This window comes from Sciurus vulgaris, assembly GCF_902686455.1.
Source record: "Sciurus vulgaris genome assembly, chromosome: 1".
Taxonomy (NCBI): Eukaryota; Metazoa; Chordata; class Mammalia; order Rodentia; family Sciuridae; genus Sciurus; species Sciurus vulgaris.
The window spans coordinates 139,990,892-140,005,017 of record NC_136461.1 but is presented as its reverse complement, the minus strand read 5'-3'; the positions used below and the strand labels follow the sequence as shown (position 1 = coordinate 140,005,017).

General features: G+C 36.9%; 1 protein-coding gene and 2 long non-coding RNA genes across 3 annotated transcripts in view; 2 read left to right on the top strand and 1 right to left on the bottom strand.

Annotated features, from left to right (window-relative positions):
• The window catches only part of LOC306667624, a 30,555-nt gene extending 24,869 nt beyond the window's left edge, over window positions 1–5,686 (top strand). The window contains exons 2-3 of the long non-coding RNA XR_013765627.1: window positions 4,477–4,563; window positions 5,612–5,686. This is a non-coding gene — a long non-coding RNA (uncharacterized lncRNA). The remainder of the gene's footprint in view (window positions 1–4,476; window positions 4,564–5,611) is intronic.
• LOC306667616 overlaps window positions 1–13,493 on the top strand; it is a 99,439-nt gene extending 85,946 nt beyond the window's left edge. The window contains exons 2-3 of the long non-coding RNA XR_013765626.1: window positions 13,146–13,264; window positions 13,369–13,493. This is a non-coding gene — a long non-coding RNA (uncharacterized lncRNA). The remainder of the gene's footprint in view (window positions 1–13,145; window positions 13,265–13,368) is intronic.
• NKAIN3 (sodium/potassium transporting ATPase interacting 3) overlaps window positions 1–14,126 on the bottom strand; it is a 349,578-nt gene that overhangs the window by 275,594 nt on the left and 59,858 nt on the right. The window lies entirely within an intron of this gene.

Below are 14,126 nucleotides of genomic sequence, written 5' to 3'. Positions count from 1 at the left end.
TGCTGGTATTGAACTTACCTTTTCATAAATGCTAGGCAAGCATTCCACCACTGAGCTATATCCTCCACCACATATTAATTTCTGAGGAACCATTTTAAAAACAAAAACATTCATAAAGAGATTGCCAAAATCAATATTTATAATCAATATACAGCCATTACTTAACTTTTGTTCACAATAAAAAATATCTATAGTTGTCCTTTCCACAGACTTTGTTATATTTACATCTGATTCGCTTAATTTAAAAAAGTTCCTAAAAGTCATAATTCTGAATTTCTAGGAAATATGATAGGTATATAGGTAGATATAAAAATAGATTAAATAGAGATTTATTCTTTGGGTGGCCTAAAAATGTCATTTTGAAGGGTTTTTTCTGTCTCTTAGTCTAAAAAAGAAAATTAATCTAGCTATACTCTTAAATCAGAATGTTGATACTGGTTTGTATCTACCAGAGTCCTGAGAGGGAAGAGTTGGCACACTGCACCAGGATATTTTGAGGAGCACTTTATTTGCAAAGGTGATAATTACAAAGACAATGAAAAGATCAGGGAGAGCTCTAATGGATGGTGCAGGAAGCTGCTGGCACAGGCAGAGGCAGGAACCTCAAGAGTCTAAGCCAGGCAAAGATGACCACTCAGAGCAATATGTGAAGGAAGTTAAGAGGCCAAGCCAGCCTGAGGTACCCTCACAGGGAAAAGGGAGAGTGATTCCTGACTTCACTCTCCCCTCTCCCCTTTCACTACTTAGTGGTTTTTCTCATTTACTAATACCAATTGGAACTCAGAGCACATGAGAGTTCTTTACAGGAGTTCATAAAAATGTAGTCCGAGCATTTATGGGAAAGAGAAGTAGAAAATCTAATGGAAAATATTTGGCATTGCATCAAAAGGAATTTTGCATCACCATGACATCTTTATTAGAATAGTAAAGATCAACTTATATACATATAAAGACAGGAATTGTTCTTTCTCAGGAGGTAACCATGTTTAGTAGTATCTGGAGTGCTGCTGGAGAAATTCAATAGGTAATATTGAGCAAACAGAGGAAATAATCCAACAACAAAGGGCCTCCTGAGGCAGTTTTTACTTGGGGAGTGGTATTGCAGGTCCCCTTCTGCTCCCTGCTTTCAGGGACTTACAGTACCATCAGGGATGTAGGATCCTGGAACTAGGTCTTAGGGTTCCTAAGTTGAATAACTGATGTATTAAAAGCTCCTTTCTTAGCATGAACGGGGGCAGGGTCAAAGCTTGGCTCTTGCAGCTTATATGACAAAGGTGAGCTTTTGGCCCAAATAGCCACATCAGCGTTCTTTAAGAATCGTGCTATCACTAATAAGTGGAGGATGACACATAATGGGGGGGAGGGAAGGGTTAGTGTTAGGGTTAGAGTTAGGGTTAGGGAGGGGGCAAGTATGGAGGAAGGAACTACTGTATAGAGGGTAAAGAGGGGTGGGGGGAAGGGAAAAAATAACAGAATGAATCAAACAACATTACTCTATGTAAATTTATGATTACACAAATGGTATGCCTTTACGCCATGTACAAACAGAGAAACAACATGTATCCCATTTGTTTACAATAAAAAAAAAAAAAAAAAGAATCGTGTGCCTGGAACACTGAACTCTTGCCAGTTTTCTTGGAGGCTTGCAGTTTGCCAGTTTCTCCTCTGGGAGACCAGCCTGCAGGGAATCAACCATGAACAAGATAACCTTCACCAATGTAGGTAATGTTTTGTGTCACATTGTTTCTATTCTTACAAGATCAAATTTGTAAAGTAGATTTAACTTGTAGAATCATATTGAATATACCAGGATTCAAAAAATCTGTGCATTTAAATCACTGTAATTGAACGTGGCTCAGTTCTTCATTATTTTGGTGCTGTAACAGTAAACAAAACAGAAGAGCTGAGTAAGAGGATCTGAAAGCATTCTTTTAGCACAAACATTCTTTAGTCATTTTCATTTATTTCTAGGATATAGAAAAGTGCCCTTAAAACTACTACCTAAACAAAACTGAGTAATAATAATGTTTTGCTTTATAATGCATTTATATTTCAGATTGTACTAGGGAAAAAATTTTATTTGCTCTTTTTAGATATGCATGTCATTAGAGTGTATTTTGATATATTATATGTACAAGGAGTATAACTTATTCTAATTAGGATCCCATTATTGTGGATGTACATGAGGTGGAGTTTCACTGGTCATGTATTCATATATGAACATAGGAAAGTTATGTCCTATTCATTCTACTTTCCTATTCCCATCCCCTATCCCTTCTCTTCATTCCCCTTTGTCTAATCCACTGAACTTCTATTCTTTCCTCTCACCCCCTTGTTGAGGGTTAGCATTCACATATCAAAGAGAACATATGGCCTTTGATTTTTTTTTTTTTTTAATTTGCTTGTTTCACTTAGCACGATAGTCTCCAGCTCCATCATTTACTGGCAAAAGTCATAAAGTCATTCTTTTTATGGTTGAGTAATACTCCATTGCATATATATACCATGATTTCTTTATCCATTTATCTGTTGAAGGGCACCTAAGTTGGTTCAATAGCTTAACTATTGTGAATTGAGCTGCTATAAACATTGATGTGGCTTCATCACTGTAGTATGTCGATTTTAATTCCTTTGGGTATAAACAGAGGATGGGATAACTGGGTCAAATGGTGGTTCCATTCCAAGTTTTCTGAGGAATCTCCATACTGCTTTCCAGAGTGATTGTACCAGTTTGCAACTCCGTCATCAATGTATGAATGTACATTTTCCCACATCCTTGCCAACACTGTTACTTGTATTCTTGATAACTGCCATTCTGAACTGGAGTGAGATGGACTCTCAGTGTAGTTTCAATTTGCATTTCTCTAATTTCTAGAGATGTTGAATATTTTTTATACATTTGTTGACTATTCATAATTCTTCTTCTGTGAAAATCCTATTCAATTCCTTTGCCCACTTATTGATCAGGTTTTTTTTTTTTTTTTTTTTTGGTATTAAGTTTTTTTTTAAGTTTTTTTTGAGTTCTTTATACACCCTGGAGATTAATAGATTAATGCTGTATCTAAGATGACAAAGATTTTCTCCCATTCTATAGGCTCTCTTGTCATACTTCTAACGGTTTCCTTTGCCATGAAGAAGTGTTTTAGTTTGATACCGTGCCATTTATTGATTGATTTTTTTTTTTTTTTTTGTACCAGGGATTGAATTCAGGGGCACTGGACCACTAAGCCACATCCCCAGTCCAATTTCTTTCTTTCTTTCTTTTTTTTTAATTTAGAGACAGGATCTCACTGAGTTGCTTAGCATCTTTGCCAAGACTGACTTTGAACTCACAATCCTCCTGCCTCAGAACCTCTGGGATTATAGGCATGTGTCACTCTGCCTGGCCCTATTTATTGATTCTCAATTTTACTTGTGCTTTAAGAGTCTTGTTGAGAAAATCAATTCAGTTCCTAAGCCCACATGATGGAAAGTTGGGTCTACAGGTTTTTATTGTAGGCACAGTGTCTCTGGTCTGATGCTTAGGTCCTTGATCCACTTTGAGTTGAGTTTTGTGCAGGTGAGATCTATTCATCCTGATACATATGAATTTACAGTTTTCCCAGCATCATTTGTTGATGAGGCTATCTTTTCTATACTAGGAAAATTTTAAATTGTATTCAATCTTGTGATTATAGAATGCATGCCTCTTTTTTGCATTTACTAACAAATTTTTCTGTTAGAATATGAGCTAATTGAGAAAAATGGTGGTAAGGGCTTCTAAATCATCTTCATGTAGGAGAGAGTAAAAAAAAAGGAGGAAGAGGAATGTCTTCAGAAAGCTCATCTTTTTGGTTTGTACTTAACATGTCTTAACATAAGTAAACTGACTACTTTCTCTGTAAGAAGAGAGACCAAGGGGGAAGCTACAAAAGAAAGAGACTAACAAATTTTCTTTTGAAAATTATTAATTGTGAATTTAGTGGGATATATTTGTTTTGCTAGAAAAAAAGAGGGTGTAAGTTCAGTTATTTATTTTGTTTACATTGTGCATTATGCTGTTTAGCAATAAATAAGAAATAAATTGCAAAGCCAAGACTCTTCAGAGAATCTGGCAGTCAGAGTTCAGCACCAACATTATCCAACTTCAAATAAAACTAGAAACATTAATCTTTTAATAACTACTCTATGGGTGTAAGAATGTGCATTGGTAATAGATATAGAAAACAATTTGTCCTTATATTAGTATCCTATGGGACTGTATTCTTTTAAGAGACACAGGATTCTGATTGAGGTTTCAATAAGAGTTCTGCTGTGTCATGTGACATGAACACATGTTGTAATATCAAGCTTACCAATGACAAAGTGGTTTCCATTTTGATAGGAGATATCAAGTGGTTATCTCAGACAGACAGGTATAGGGGTATTATTACCTTATTCTTTGCAAACTTTAAAGAATCAATACACACTACCTTTATGAAAAACCTTTCATTCCAGCCTCCACCCCCCGAGTGTTTTGTTGTCCAATTGGTTTCCTCAAACTCCTGGAAGGATGCATTCTAACACTCTCAGAACACATTACTGGTAATTCATTTCTCCTCTAGTTAATAAGGGCCTCCTCTACAACTGCTGTTCATTTCTATATGAGACTGAAAATGGATGCAGAATTTCTTAAATTCATCTTCACCAAATGCTTCATAGAATTATGTGGAAAATAACTCCTTTGAGGGAAGAGTTTGAAACAACTTTAAAGATCTGTAACATAGAATAAAGCTATATCTGATTTTCCAATTATTAATTTTATATCCCATACATGTTTTCTGGAAAACAATTCTGTGATTTATATATTCAAGAGTAGGATTTTCAGATGACTAACCCCTTCCTGAACTTGCATCTTACTTTATCAATGAAGTAATTAACTTGCTAAATATGAAGTTTCCCAAGAATGTTTCTCCAGTTAGGAGTTTCCAGTCTGATTGATATTAGTTTCCTGAATATACTGATGTTGTTTTTCTGAATACCAATTGTCTTCCCAGTCACTCATCAGAAGCCTACAAAGAGCAGATGTGCTGTGAAGCATTAATGTATTACTGAGGGCAGTACTGTTATTGTGATTAGATATTTCATGGTCAATTTCCTAGCTGCAATTCACATGGAAGAGTCAGCCTACATTAAACAGAGTTCAGCTTCCCTGACAATTATCAAAAAACCTTTCCATTCCTTTGGTGCAGCAGATATGTGGCAATGCAGCATACTATTAATTTATGAATGAAACTCAAAGCAATGATTGAAATGTTTACATATTGAGAACAATTAGAGAAACTTATTCAGAAGCTTCTCTTACTATCTAGAGAATTCTTATTAACCTTTGAAGGTTTACTATTCACCACAATACCTTGTTAAAGTGTGAAATCTGACTCATGGGTCTGGAGTGGATTTCAGATTCTGCCTTTTTAAAAAATATATGATTTTTAAATTTTTAATTGATACATAACAACTGTGCATCCTTATGGCTGAGATTCTGAATTTCAAATGCGTTTCCAGGTAAAGCTGATGGTGCTGACATAAGGACCATCTTTTGAGAAACAGGAGTCTAAAAGAAAAGAATGAGGTTTTTGTCTTCTGTTTCTAGGGTACAGTCCATGAATTTTTCTACCATAATGCTGGAAATTATTGAGCTTAAAGAACCTGAGCACCAAAATGTGACTGAATGGAACTGGGCCTACTTTCCAGCTTGGAAAAAAAAAAAAAAAATCTAGCCATGAATATCTCATCCTCATTCTTCTGTGGACTTGAGACCAGATTTGAAGAATAGGGGTCTTATCTAAATGGCTGGAGGTTGGACCCACCCCTAAGGTGTGCAGAGGGTTCCCACTGAATCCCTGTAGTGATATGAGAGCTAAACCAGACTGAGGTTAAGGTGTGCAAAGAAATAGCAATAATATCTATGAACATCTGTGTTAATACTGTATAGGGCGAAGGCAAGAGGTGCTGGAAATATTTGCTAAAGTGTCTTATTCACAATTCAATCATTAATCTTAAATTTCACAAATGATTATGAATTCCTACTTGTCAGAACACTGAAGTATGCCCTAGGGAAGATACCAAGGAGTACAACCTTGGAATTCTATCCTTGAGAAACTCGCAATTTGGGAAAATATGATTTTCGCATTCAAAATGGTACTAGGTTGTAGTGGCATAGGTGGAATAGCTTCTAATGCTCTGTGGCACAGTAGGAAAGCTATGGTTGACAGAGTTTATTATTTCAGAATGGCTAGTGGGGAAAAATTTGAATGTTTCTAACACAAAGAAGTTATAAATGTCTGAGATCATAGATATGTCAATTATTTCAATCTAATCATTACACATTATATACCTGTATTAGAATGTTACATTGTACCCATAAATATGTATAATTACTATGTATCAATGAAAAACTATGTAAACAAACAAAATGGTTACTAAGGTGATACAGTTTACACTAGATGCCAAATTAGAGATCAGGTTAAATTTATGGCTAACACATTTTGAATAGATACTTAGGGGCAGGAATCCTATAGGAATTCCACAGTACATTTCTGTTCTCATTCTTCAAGATGATTATTGATTTATTTTCTTCCTTAAAAGTCCAGAAGCCCTTTTTCTCATCCTCAGTTGTACCCTCCCTCATTTTTCATTGATAAAAGATCAGAAAGGAACCACTTCACTTCCTTTCACCAAATCAACTCCAACTTTAACTCCCTGCACCCACAGTCTCCCTTCTCCCTTTTTGAATGTTTCTGTTCCTGCCCATGTATACCCTCTCAACTTTTTTCACTTCCTTAAGGCTGCTCAAGGATCTTACTTTTGCAATTTCCCCTCTCTCCTTTGCAAGACCAAGTTCTTTTATTCAGTATGAACCTTTACCATAAAGTAAACTCATAAAGTTGCCTTAATACTATCTGGAAATTTAAATGAAAGGAGAAAGTCAAATTCCATTGAGACTACTTCTTCTGGTCACTGCCTCATTTTTTTTAGCTCACTTTCAATACAGTCTTTCACTTTTTTTCATTTATAAAATTCCTTCTAATTAGTTCTACATGATGGGAGAATGCATTTTCACACATTTTACACAAATGGAGCATAATTTCTCATTCCTCTGGCTGCACATGGTGCTGAGTCACATCAGTGGTGTAATCATACATATATAATAATGTCTGTCTCATTCTACCACCCTTCCATCCCACAGCAAGTTATTCCTTTTACACTTTCTCATCTATATCTGTGAGTGGGACTCCTCTCTTCTAAATCCTGTGAGTGAATTTTATTTCTTCTCTCTTCATCAAATCTGTTGGTCCATTGCCAAATCTGTTGGTTCATTTTCTTCCAGTGGAACTCCCTATAGCATCAGACATGGTGACATGTGACATGGTGACAATCTCTTTTTAGGAAAGCCCTGCTTCTCTTGATTCTATACTCTTTTGGTTTCCCTTACATCTCCTTCCAGGTGTAACATACAGGATTTGAAGTTCCCAGGGCTCAAGTTTTGGCCTCTTTCTCTTCTCTATTACTCTATTTCTACCTACCTAAGTCCACAGGGATCTCACTCAGTTCTCTAATTTTAAATCAACTTAATGGGAATTGTAGGGAGTTTTGAGAAAAGTGCTGAGATACGACATTGCAGAGAAAAAAGCGATGAACTCCCATAGCCATCCTCTAGGAAAGCCTGGGGACAAAAGTGCCAGAGTTGGTTGAGCAGACTTTATCATGAACATAGATGAATGAGGCAGAAGCTGGTTTTGGAAGAAGCACAGAGATTGTGCTGCACCCAACCTCGTTTGTGCAGATCTGGGATTATACACTTGGTGCTTATATAAGGCTGGGGAAACAAACCGTATTGGGCTTCAGAGAAGGAAGCGAGAGCATCTAGCTATAGGATTAGGACTGACAGTAGAATTAAGGATAGGCTGCCTTTTGTTATGGAAATAAACAGGGATGGTCTTGAGAAAAAGAAATGGCATAAGAAGTATCAATAGGTATTGCCATTTTGGACATTTGGTGTCCTAAATACACTTGATTCTGCACCTGTCCTATAACTAATCTACTTGTTAAGTATACTTTTCCAAGGGCATGCACACCTGCAGACCCTGAAGTTATCTCATAACCTAGATAATGGCCCATGTGGCTATAGAAGATTTTGAAGGGTAGATTTGTCATATGTTAATGATACATATAATAATATGTCTCTAGCTCTGTGTGCTTCTCTGTGTTTCTAGTTTCCAACTACTGATCCCTGTCCCTACTTTCAATTTATAGGATGTAACTTTCAGGATGTGGAATAACTGGTACATGACCAATAAGTAACAGGTAGAATGGAGAAATAGTTCTTTAAAAATTAAAAAAAAGATGAAATCTTTGAGTTGCTTTAATTTGCATTTCTTTAATTACTAGAGATATTGAACACTTTTTTATATATTTATTAATCATCTGTATGTCTTTTTCTGTAAAGTTTCTGTCAGTTCCTTGGCTCATTTATTGATTGGGTTCTTTGTATTTTTGGTATAAAGTTTTGTAAGTTCTTTATAAATTTTGGAGATAAGTGCTCTATCTGAAGTGCATGTGGAAAAGATTTTCTCCCACTCTGTAGGCTCTCTTTTCACATTATTGATTATATCCTTTGCTGAGAAAAAAGCTTTTAGTTTGAATCCATCCCATTTATTCATTCTTGCTTTGATTTCTTGTGCTTTGGAGCTATTATCAAGAACACAAACAATAATAGATGTTGGTATGGATGTGGGGAAAAAGGTACACTTTTACATTGCTGGTGGAGTTGCAAATTGGTGCAGCCAGTCTGGAAAGCAGTGTGGAGAATCCTCAGAAAACTTGAAATGGACCCACCTTTTGACCCAGTTATCCCACTCCTCGGTTTATACCCAAAGGACTTAAAATTAGCATACTACAGTAATGTAGCCACATCAATGTTTATAGCAGCTCAATTCACAATAGCTAGATTGTGGAATCAACCTAGATGCCCTTTAACAGATGAATGGATAAAGAAACTGTGGTATATGTACACAATGGAATATTATTCAGCCATAAAGAAGAATAATATTATGGTACTTGCAGGTAAATGAATGGAATTGGAGAATATCATGCTAAGTGAAATAAGTTAATCCCAAAAACCAAAGGATGAATGTTTTCCCTGATAAGTGGATGGTGATATATAGTGGGGGTGGGGAGGTGGGGGGGTGAGAGAAGAATGGAGGAACTTTAGATTATGTAGAGAGAAATGAGAGGAAGGGGGTATGAAAAATGGTGGAATGAGAGACATCATTACCTTCTTATGCACATGTATGATTACACAAATGGTATGAATCTACATTGTGCACAACCATAGAAATGAAAAGATGCACCCCATTTGTGTACAATGAATCAAAATGCAGTCTATAAAAATTTTTTTTAAAAAATTTTAAAAAGACAAAAAATTTATTTGTGAGAAAAATAGTGGAGTTTTATTAAAAAGTCAATCTTCCCCCTACTATGACTGCTTGGTAAGAATTTTTTGAAGGAATTTGTAGACCTTATTAGGAAGGGTCAATCATTCACCTTTTTTTTGGCAGGGTTTTTGAGCAGAAGTCAAAAATTCCAGGAACACTCATACTTGGAGGAATTCAATTTCCAAGACTTCACATATTTCCACAAAGCAGAACATGTTATTAGATACTGTGAGCTGTCTGTCAGCTGTAGAACATTAAAGCTTTCAACCTTATCTAATCTATTGGTGATTCCTTTCGGAATGAATAAAGAACTGCCATAAGTACATTTCTATGCCTTTCCAGGAGGCCATTTATAATACCTCACCTTATAGGAAAGTTGACCCTTACATTTTCCTGTGTGTTCTTTCTCTCCATTTCCCCATGAGGACTCCAACTTTTTTGTGTAGGACAGGGGGATTTTAATTAAAGGCTCCCTGATGCTGGGGCCATCCTGTCAATCCTTAACAGCTCTCTTTCTTTTGTACAATTTGCAGCATCATTATGCATCTTGACTCTCTCCAATGAATTAATGGCAAAAGGCAGCACTCCCCTGAGCGAGAAAAATAAGACCCAGAAGTCATCCAGTAGTGGTTTCAAAGGACTGAGGATTCCTTGTGATGGAACAAGAATTGCAGATAAACAGAACATTTTCTGGTTGGTTTTCTATTCATTGCTTGGTTTCATCATCATCATCACTTTTCTCCCCCCTGGTGGAGAAAATTGCAGGGGAAAGAACTTTCCATTTTTCAGCAGTAATCGGCTTAGTGTCTTCCTGCTGGAGTTTTCTGGTGGGGAGGGCAAATAGTAGAAGCTACCTGGTGCAGCAGGCTTTGCAGAGATGGGTGGCTTAACTGCATGTGCATCCTGCTGCTCAGGTGCTGTGTATCTTCCACATTTTGCTTGTTCTTCATCTAGAATATTTCCAGGAGCTCTTGGAGCAGCCTTAGGGGTGCTGTTTAAAGACTCTAGGCAATGAAAGGGGTGAAAATGTCTTTTGCTTAAATACTGCCTTTATGAATTAGAGGAAAATATTTGTTTTATGTCTGGTTGTCTGTAATTAGCTTTGATAACCTAAAACTTTTGTCTCTGGAGTCATAAACTTGAAATCACATTTTTTTCCCCCAAAACAAACAAGAAAACTGAATTCACACTTTTTAAGAGGAATCTGACAATTGTTGATATGTGCACAAATGGAAACAAAATTTATGTAAAATAAGGAAGTCAATTCACTTCAAAGAAGCAAAAAAAAAAAAAAAACCTCAACTTGTAAACAATTATAAGTGGAAGAGTATAGTTTGGAGGTAATCATAATGAGATTAGCTAACTATTGTGTATTTTCAAATATCAATTTACCATCGCTAATTACTATCATTTTACAATATGAACATGAGATTAATTGGAATTTCTGAGTTCTCTAATGAGGCCCTTTGAAGCAAAATTTACATCAGTGACATGATTTCCTTTTGTTTAGAATATTGGTATAATTAATTCAATTCTCTGTGTATGAAGAAAGTCCTGACTACAGATGGAAGTTTCATCCATGAAAATATGCTCAAAAAATGCTCTCTTGGAGGGAGCGATGATATATAAGTGCACTATCAGGAACAAGGTAGACAACTTTCTTTATTATTTGTTTGTTTTTGAGTTACCAGGAACATGAATTTTCATTTCTGAGTTGTTCAGAAATATGTATTTTAAAATATAGTTTGTATGTGTGTGGGAGTGTGTGTTTTTTGAGGTTTTGTGTATCAAATCTAAGGCCTTACCCATGTTAACCAGTAAATGTTCTACCAGTGAACCACTCTTCCCAGCCATGTCATTATCTTTACTATTATGAATTCCATCTTTTGATGGCACAAATAAACTCTAGTTCCTTTCAAACTATTGTGAATGAAGTGACTAGGAAAATTCTAACAGCAGCTATTCCTATATATGACTTTCATGTGTGTCTGTGTGTGTGTACAAGTGCACCCATGTGCACACAAATGATTTCTATGATTTTGGAAGCTGTAAAATAAAAGGAAAAAATTCTCTTTCCTGAAATTCATTATTAGACACTATTATGGAATATTTTGAAGACTGCTGCCTTATCAATTGAGAAATGAGTTTTGTCAATAAATTAATGGCCAATAGGACGGGGAATTTGGTCTTCTAAACAATTCTTAACCTTAATCTATTTCAGAAACTGTAAGGTGGAATAAAATGTTATCTTATTGCCAGCTAGAATCACCTTCGGCCTCTGGCACTTTGATTAGAGAGGCTTATCATATGGTTCCTTTCTGAACTTGATGCAGGTGTCTTGTGCCCACGGACTGTGGGGCATTTTTCTGGTCTCTGCAGGCAGGGCAGTCATCACTCAGGAATTTTCTTCTGCATTTTCCCTAATCACAGTGTGGCTTCTGTTAAAATCTGTCACTGATTACTACCACTAAAAGATCATAATATAAGGAAACATTTAAGAGAATTCAAGAGAACACAGGGAAATTTCCTTAGTCTATTCAGGCTCCATAGCCAAATGCCATAGTTTGGGTAGCTTGAAAACAACAGAAGTTTATTTCTCAACATTCTGTGAGTCTGAGGTCATGGCACTGGCAGATTTGGTGTCAGGTGAGTCCTAATTCTTGGTTTATAAACGGCTCCTTCCCACTGTATCCACACATGGTAGAAGGAACAAAGAGCCTTGTGGAGTCTCTTTTATAAGGGGCTCTAATTCTAATTTCCTCTTTTACCTCTCACTACCATCATTTTGGGATTAGGATTAAAACACATGGATTTTGGAAGGACACAAATATTCTGACCACAGCACTTTCCTAAGCAGATATAAGTCTATGCATGTGTGCTATCTAGAGGGAATTACCTATGGTCACCAGCTGAGGGAAGGGAAAACCCTTCTCCACAAACCACAAGTTTCCACTTTGTGATTTTTATCTCAAACTATAAAAATTAATATTTTTATTACCACATCTTTAGAATCTCTTCATGTACATACATGTTTCATATACTAATTTATGGGAAGCTTGTTATAAAAGAAAACATATTGAGAGAAGTCAAAATAGACACAACCTCATGTAGCTTGGTGTAGGTTTAAAGCATTTTTTGGTTTTGTTGTTTTATTTGATCATTCATTTATTTGTTTTTTGCCCTTCTGATATAATCTGAACCCTCTGGTAATGCCCACAATGCCTAAGGGCTCTACAGAGGGATGTGTGTGTGTGTGTGTGTGTGTGTGTGGCATGGTTTGTTTGCTCCCTCCCTCATGCCCTGTTCTCCTGGTTTAGCCAGTGTCACCAACCCACAGATAAAACAGAATCTGCTGATTGTCTTTTGTCTGGTCAGCTTCTGAGCGTTTGTCTTTTGCTTCTCTAAGCCTAGCCTCCTACTTAAACCAATATCCCAAGTATCTGAATCCCATTCTCCCACTCTTCCTTCTTTCTGCTCTTTCTTCTCCCATTCCTCCCTACATGCCATCCCACTCTCCTAACACCATTTGCAGCAGCCAGTCCATTCTTGTTTGGTTTATCCCAAATAAGTAACTCCATTCACTCACCTGCCTCTTCCCTCCCTTTATGGAAGGGCAACTATAGAGACATTTGAGCTTGAGTCTGTGCTGTCATGTCCTTGCTCCTTCACAGCTCTGTCCTTTCCCTCCAGCTGTTCCTGGAAAACTTGCACCAGCAGCTGCCTCTGAGGAGTACAGCTGCTACTTCCCTTGGACAAGATTTGCAGAAAAGAAAGCACTTCTCTATATACTTGTATTTCTGTGTTTTCAGGTATGTTGAGCATGTATCCCTAAATTCATCCTATATTATTTGTTATTTCAAAGGAGAAAGAGTTCCCATCCCTAAGTAAATACTGATAACTCCTTCTCTTGCAGTGAGTTGCACTCACTCAGATGTTAAGGAAGATAGAAGGGAAGGTAACTGTGAATGGCATGTGCTTCTTTTGAGGAGTCTCATGCCACCTCAGTATACTCTTATCTTTGGAGTAGATAAATGCAGGACTGATGGAGTTTCTATCATGTCGGTTCCTGCCAATGTCCCCTGGTTGGTTGTAATTCTGGACCAGGTGCATGTGCCTCTCATCATGTGGCTGAGGTTGGAGGGATCTGTGTCAGAGTGTGGCAGCTGGTCAAAGACCAGCTGCATTTTTGGCAGTTTTATTCCCGAGGGGCCATGGACATGACTACACCAGGCATTGTCTCACTACTCATTATCCTTCTTTGTTATCTACAGGGTTCTTTTCTACTGCGGGCCACCCTGTGGGGCTGCTGAACAGGTCAAAAATAATTTATGCCAGAGCCTGGTACCATGACCACCATTATTATTATTATTAATTATTACTGTGGTTCTAGTTGTGTTTCATTACACAACGGATTTTCTATTGCGAGAATCCTGGAATTGAGAGAGAAGTCAGGATGACAGATGTATACCTGAAACCCTCTCCAAGAACACAAGAATACTGGGATGGCAGTTACTGTAAGGATTAGGAAGTTCAGACCTTGCTGTGATGGGAAATGATGCTATCAAAAATGACAAAAAAAGGGCTGGGGAGATAGCTCAGCTGGTAGAGTGCTTGCCTTGCAAGCACAAGGCCCTGAGTTCGATCCCCAGTACTGCAAAAAAAAAAAAAAAA